General features: G+C 38.6%; 1 pseudogene across 1 annotated transcript; it reads right to left on the bottom strand.

Moving 5' to 3' along the window:
* Positions 1-4,330: 4,330 nt before the first annotated feature.
* LOC308627752 (small ribosomal subunit protein uS5-like) lies at positions 4,331-5,330 on the bottom strand (annotated as a pseudogene). Its single transcript has one exon. The product of its transcript is annotated as a small ribosomal subunit protein uS5-like (transcript).
* Positions 5,331-6,195: the final 865 nt, after the last annotated feature.

The raw sequence follows: 6,195 nt of genomic DNA, 5'->3' as shown, positions 1-6,195 counted from the left end.
TATGTTAATACTCTTCCACCTACTGCACAATCTGAAATTCCTGCGGTTATATTTCTCCATTGGTGACCTGAGTCTCTCTTCTATTTCAGAGGACAATTTGGCATGGCTAATAAAGATCTTAATCATTCCACATCAACAAGACATGGAGGAGACTTCATCTTTGCTGGAATAGTTTTTATGTCTCCTGTTGCAATGTAAGCTGTGATTCTTAGACTTCCCTGGTGGATTTCTCCAACAGCCCATATTTAGTCAAAACTACAAGATGTGTTACACTGAGAAGCTAAGAGAGATTGGTCAGGGTCACTCAACTGGTTTATAGTAGAGATGCAACCAGAGTCACCTTTTTCCAACTACATTGAATATTTTTCTTGTATCTTAGGATCTACACTTGATCAAAACTCTCAAGGCCAAAAATAGCCTTGGAAAGATGGTATAAATTACTAGATGGCTAATTTTTGCTTTAACAGATTTGGTCAGTACCAAAATAAATATCCCTGATTTCTTTTGGAGGAAGGACAATCCTTTCACTTTAGAGAAGCATAAAAAACACATACTTGTCAATAACCAGTGATGGAGAATTCAGCCTTGCTGAAATTAACTTTCTTTTATGATCCACTTCTGTACATGATGTAATAGGTCCAACCTTGGAATGAAAACATAGGGAGTGAAAACATACTCTTGCCTTTTCAATCTGATTTTAGGCACTGATTTTCTCTTTAGTCTTCAGAAAACCATAGTCTCATAGAAACCCTGATGTTGGGAGTGGGGAAAAAGGGAGAACTACATGATTTCTATATCTTAATATTATTGCTTTGACTCATTTTTGATTGAAGTAACTACCTTTTCTCTTGTCAAACAATCCAAACCTCTAGAAATACACCTCCCCTGATACACACAGTGGTTGGAGGCCTCCTGTGGGGAACATCTGTGGCTCTAGTTCTGGGCCACTTCTCAGCTCACTGCCAAACTGCCCATCAGGAAACCTGTCACTGCACATTCCAACCTGCCTCACCATCATACAATCATACTTTTTTTTTTTTTCCCTCTGAGGACCTTTGAAGAAAAGATACCTATTTTTGCTTTGCTTTTCTTATAAAAATATAAATGCTTTGATAAGCATTTTCTCCTGATGTATCAAAAGACACTTCCATCCACTGATTTTCAGAATGTCCTCACTGTTATGTTTTCATGGTCCTGAGAGAACAAGTGACTGGTCCAGTGTTTCACAGTGAGTTAGAGGTGGAGTTAGGATTGAATCTCGAGGCTCCTTGACAATTATTTTCAATTTTCCCCCTAGAGTACTTTAGTACTTCTTTACACAACCTCTAGGTTCAGACGCCCTTTTGACAACTTCTAGGTCGCCACCTTATTTCATTAAGAGTGTCAGAAGTTACAGTTCTCTTATGGAAATGTATACAGAAATAGCATGAAAAGTTCTTATATTTCTCTTGGAATATACCACATTTTTTTATTTTAAATTTTCTTTGGAAATCCACAAAATGCTCTAAATTCATGAAGTGATCACGGTAATGATCTGTTTTTCTTTTCTTTGTCTCCTTGGGCCATAACAATAAGTTCTGTAATTTAAAAGTATGAAAAATTCACTTGTATATTGTTGGATATCTCCGGTGCTGTTATTCCCCTGAGATTATCTGTCATATGTGGCTTTCTCATGTTGTCCCCTTGCAGACATGCTGACCACTGGTGCGAGGTGTTTCAAAGGCTGATGTTTCCTGCTCTTAGCCTGCTGATGTACATTCTTAGGGAAGAGAAGGATGAAAACCTTGAAGTTGTATTGTCAGGCTCTGAAGTAATCATTATTCTTGGTCAATTGAGAGAGAAACACTGTCATATCGGTTGTGTTTGGATATCATGTCAACCAAACAACTGCCTCAAGTTTTGCTTTTCAGTAGAGTGCTTTAACGTCATCTATGAGCAGCCTGGGTAGTCAGTCTTTATCTATTAATGTGATAGATACTACCAGTTGACACTGCAGAGTCCAAGTTGTCCAAGTTGTAGTTTGAGCCTTTTATCTAGTATATTAATTATAACTATCAAAATGCATAATCAAATTGATTTTAGAAGGTAATACAGGGCAGAGGTTAGAGCATAGATTGGATTAGATCTGTATATTGTGTGTTTTTTTAAAACCATTTTTATCATTACCCCGCTAAGGACCTCCCTACCTTTTTAAGGACAACTTCATATTTGCTGCTTTTAGTTTTTATCTACTCTGCCAGTCTCTGCTTTTTAATTGGTATTATTTATACCATTTATACTTAAAGAAATACATCAGGGCTTAAGTCAGCTATTTTAATTTTTGTTTTCTTTTTGTTCCTATGTTTCTTATTCTTCCATTTTTTATTTGTTTGCTTAGTATTTTGTTTTGTTTTTGTTTTCCTGTGGGTTACTTGAACATTTTTTAGGATTCTGTTTTGCTTTGTTTGTAGCGCTTTAGAGTACATTGCATTGTATAGTTTACTTAGTGGTTGATCTTCATATTACAATATACATATTGTTGTATTACAGTCTATTAACATCAGCATTATAGCATGGAAACCTCACTTCCATCTAGATCCTTTTACCATCAACCACTATTGAAATATCATCAACTTGAGTTTCAGATGGTATTGTGGACTGAATATTTGTGACCCCCCTCCCCAACCTCAAGTTCACATGTGAAACCCTAACCCCCATGTGGCTGTGTTTCGAGATAGAGCCTATAAGGAAGTAATTAATGTTAAATGAAGTCATAAGTTTAGGGCCCTGATCCAATAGGATGAAGAGGCATGAGAGAGCTTTCTCTCTCTTTTTCTCTCCCCTCTCCCACCCCTCTCCAGCAGGCAAGCACCAAGGAAAGGCCATGTGAGGACATAAAAAGAAGGTGGCTGTCTATAAGCTAGGAAGAGAGTCCTCATCAGAAGTCCTGCCAGAAACTTGATATTGGGCTTTCCAGCTTCCAGAACTGTGAGAAAATAAACTTCTATTGTTTAAGTCACTCAGTCTATGGTATTTTATATGGCAGCCCAAGCTGACTAATGCAGATGGTGTTGTAACTTTTGTTTCAGTCCTCAAATAAGATTCAGAAAACTCATCAGGAGAATAATCTATTATGTTTAGTCATATTTTGGTTATTTTCATTTTTTTCCCTTCTTGATGCTCTAAGATTCCTTCATTTATCATTTCCTTTCTGCTTGAAGAATTTCCTTTAGCCATTCTTTAAGTGTATATCTGTTAAGTAACAAATTCTCAGAGTTTTCTTTCACATGAGGACATTTTTATTCCCTTTTCACTACTGAAGAATAGCTTTGCAAGATATGGAATTTGCAGTTAATAGTTCTCTTCTTTCAGCACTTGAAAAATACTGTGCCACTTCTCTTTGTCCTCTGTTGTTTCAGATGAGAAATCTGTAATTCAAATTGGTATTTCTCTAAAGATAATACCTTGTTTCTAACTGGCTGCCTTCAAGATACTGTCTTTGTTTTCAGTGTTTAGAATTGAATTATGCTGTGTCGTGATGTGGATTTCTTTAAGTTTACCCTACTTGAAATTCTATTAGCTTTTAAAATCTGTGTATCTCTCTATCTATCTGTCTATCTATCTATCTATCTACCTATATATCTATGTCTTTCTCCAAATATGGGAAGTTATCAGCCATTATTTATTCTAATATGGGACTCTAATGTTATTGACTAGATTAGATAGAGTTGAGTTAAAGTTCTGTTTAAGCCACTTCGTAGCTAAATTATCTAGGTAAAATATTTCAGATTGATTGATTGATTTCTATAAAATAAGACATGAGGACAGTCTGTATTGGACCTCTGTTGCTTTAATCAGCAAACACTGCCCCCACCCCAGTGGGACGTTATACACATAGACACACATTATTTTCTTTGGGGAACTTCTCTTTCCTCATTGTATTTGGTGGGGTTGTCAATCATAATCACCACAACCCTTACCACACTCCACAAAGATTGAATTGTGTTCACCCTAGGAAACAAACTGAATGTGGCATCAGCATTATCATGTTCAGCCCAGTACCTGGACTAATGTCTCATCCATAAGACTAATTATTATTTGTTGCATGTATAAATAATGACTCAAATCCCAATAACATTTTTTTCCCAGAGCAGTCAGGTGACAAAATACTTAAAGATTTGTAGTGCAGGTCAGCACCTGGCTCTGTGATGAGGAGCAGGAATTCATTGCATTAGCAATCTAATTGTTCTGTCTCTTTATTGCTTGCTCTACATTTCTCCCTCTCCCTTTGGCTACATCTATCTTATTCTGCATGTCTTTATCTAGACTATCTCGGTATTTTTCTCCTTAAGTCCCTAAGCTTCTTTATTTCTCCATTCTCTCTCTTATGATCTCTTCTCCCCTGACATTTTTTTTTATTATTTTGTATCTATTTTGATTCCTACTTCTGTATTTTATTCCTTCTTACCTTCCCCATTTTATTTATTTTTTATTTATTTATCTTGTAACCAGCTTCCATTCACTTTATTTTTCTCATATAAAACTATGTGGTGGTCACAGCTGGAGCTTGGGTCCTCTGCAAGGAAACTCTGGTGTGGGTCTTTACAAGATGGTCAGTGAATTCCTGATATGGAGACTTGGTGAACAGCATCTGTTTCCAGAGATCAGGGGTGAGAGAGCTGTAGGTCTTGGAAATGGCATCAAAGGTGGCCTTGGCAAAGTTGCCCAGGGTGGCGGTGCAGCCCCTGACAGAGGTGTAGCTATCGTCAATACTGGCCATCAGCAGCAGCTTCTTTGGCACAGGGGCTGAGATGATGCCAGTGCCCCTGGGGCAGGGATGAGACTCACCAGGCCAGAGCCACAGAGAGCCAGTCATCTTGCAACGGACAGCATTGGGCTTGCCGATCTTGCTACCCCAGTAACCTTGCTGCATGGGGACTAATGATGGCCCCACAGATGGCAGTGGCTACCTCACTGGAGCACTTGACACCCAAATGATGTCCACTGTAATTCTCAGTGGAGACAAATGCTTGGAACCTGGTCCCGCTGGCCAGCATGGGTCTGCTTTTGCACAGGCATTATCTTCAAAACCTTGTCCTTGAGAGATGCCCCCAGCAAAAAGTCAATGATCTCAGATTCCTTGATGGGAAGAGAGAAGAGATAGATCTCCTCCAGGGACTTAATCTTCATGTCCTTGACCAGGCTGCCCAGCTTGGTGACAGGGAGCCACTCCTTGCCCTTGACCCCAGCCCCGGGATGCTGCCAAAGCCTCCACGTAAACTACCTCAGCCTCCTATCCCGGGGCCCCCTCGGCCTCCGAGCCCTCCAGGAGCACCTGTATCATCTCCCATTTGGTGTTTTTATGGAGAAGAATCTTACTTCCCCACTTTAATCTTTTTGCTTCTTACCTGTCTTCCCAGATCATTATCTCTATTCAGTATCAGATCACAATGGGACTCTAAGTTATATGTATTTATTTAGTATTTACTGTTTATTCAGTATTTATTTGCTATCTCTTGGAATACAGATTTATCTTCCCTTTTCTAACTGAAAGAAAGTCACTTAATGTATTAAAATTAATATATGTAATTTAAAATATTCTATACAACCTAATTAAATATTTAATATATTTAAGTACCAAAGTTAAATATATTTATGTAGGGAAGATAATATAACTTTTTAATCATCTCCAGCTCATGATTAATTTTGCTTTTCTTGTAGATTAAAGGCTGTTAATAGGGAAAAAAAAATCCTCATCCCTCTTGTAAACATGGGTCTCTGATGTCTTTTATTAAGCTAGTGCTAAAGCCACAAACAGCGAATGTGACAAGCAGGTCTGATGACAGCAATGTTGATTAATCTCCATAAACTGGAGCATCTGGTTTTAGGAAACTGAACAGGAAACACACAGCCCTAGCTCAGCATCTAGAGTATTCGTTGGCTGGTGAGTATTGACTAAGCATATTAGTCAGTCAGAAATGTCCAAAAGGAAGAGCCCACCATGGCCAGTGATCTGGCTGAGTGAACAGACCTATTCTTTGGTTAGAGAATGATTCTTTATTCAGCTCATTCTCCAGACCTCAATTCTGCCCCAATCAATTCTGCTCTGCTATAGAGCTGGCCCCAGTAGAAAAGAAAGAGGGAGGTAACAGTCCCTGTGTCTCTGCCTGAGGGATGGCAGGAAGCATGGCTACACTCATACTTCCTGGCCACTAG

The sequence above is a fragment of the Mesoplodon bidens genome (assembly GCF_964165515.1).
Source record: "Mesoplodon bidens genome assembly, chromosome: 14".
Taxonomy (NCBI): domain Eukaryota; kingdom Metazoa; phylum Chordata; class Mammalia; order Artiodactyla; family Ziphiidae; genus Mesoplodon; species Mesoplodon bidens.
The sequence above is the reverse complement of the archived record's forward strand: the minus strand, read 5'-3'. Positions and strand labels throughout refer to the sequence as shown.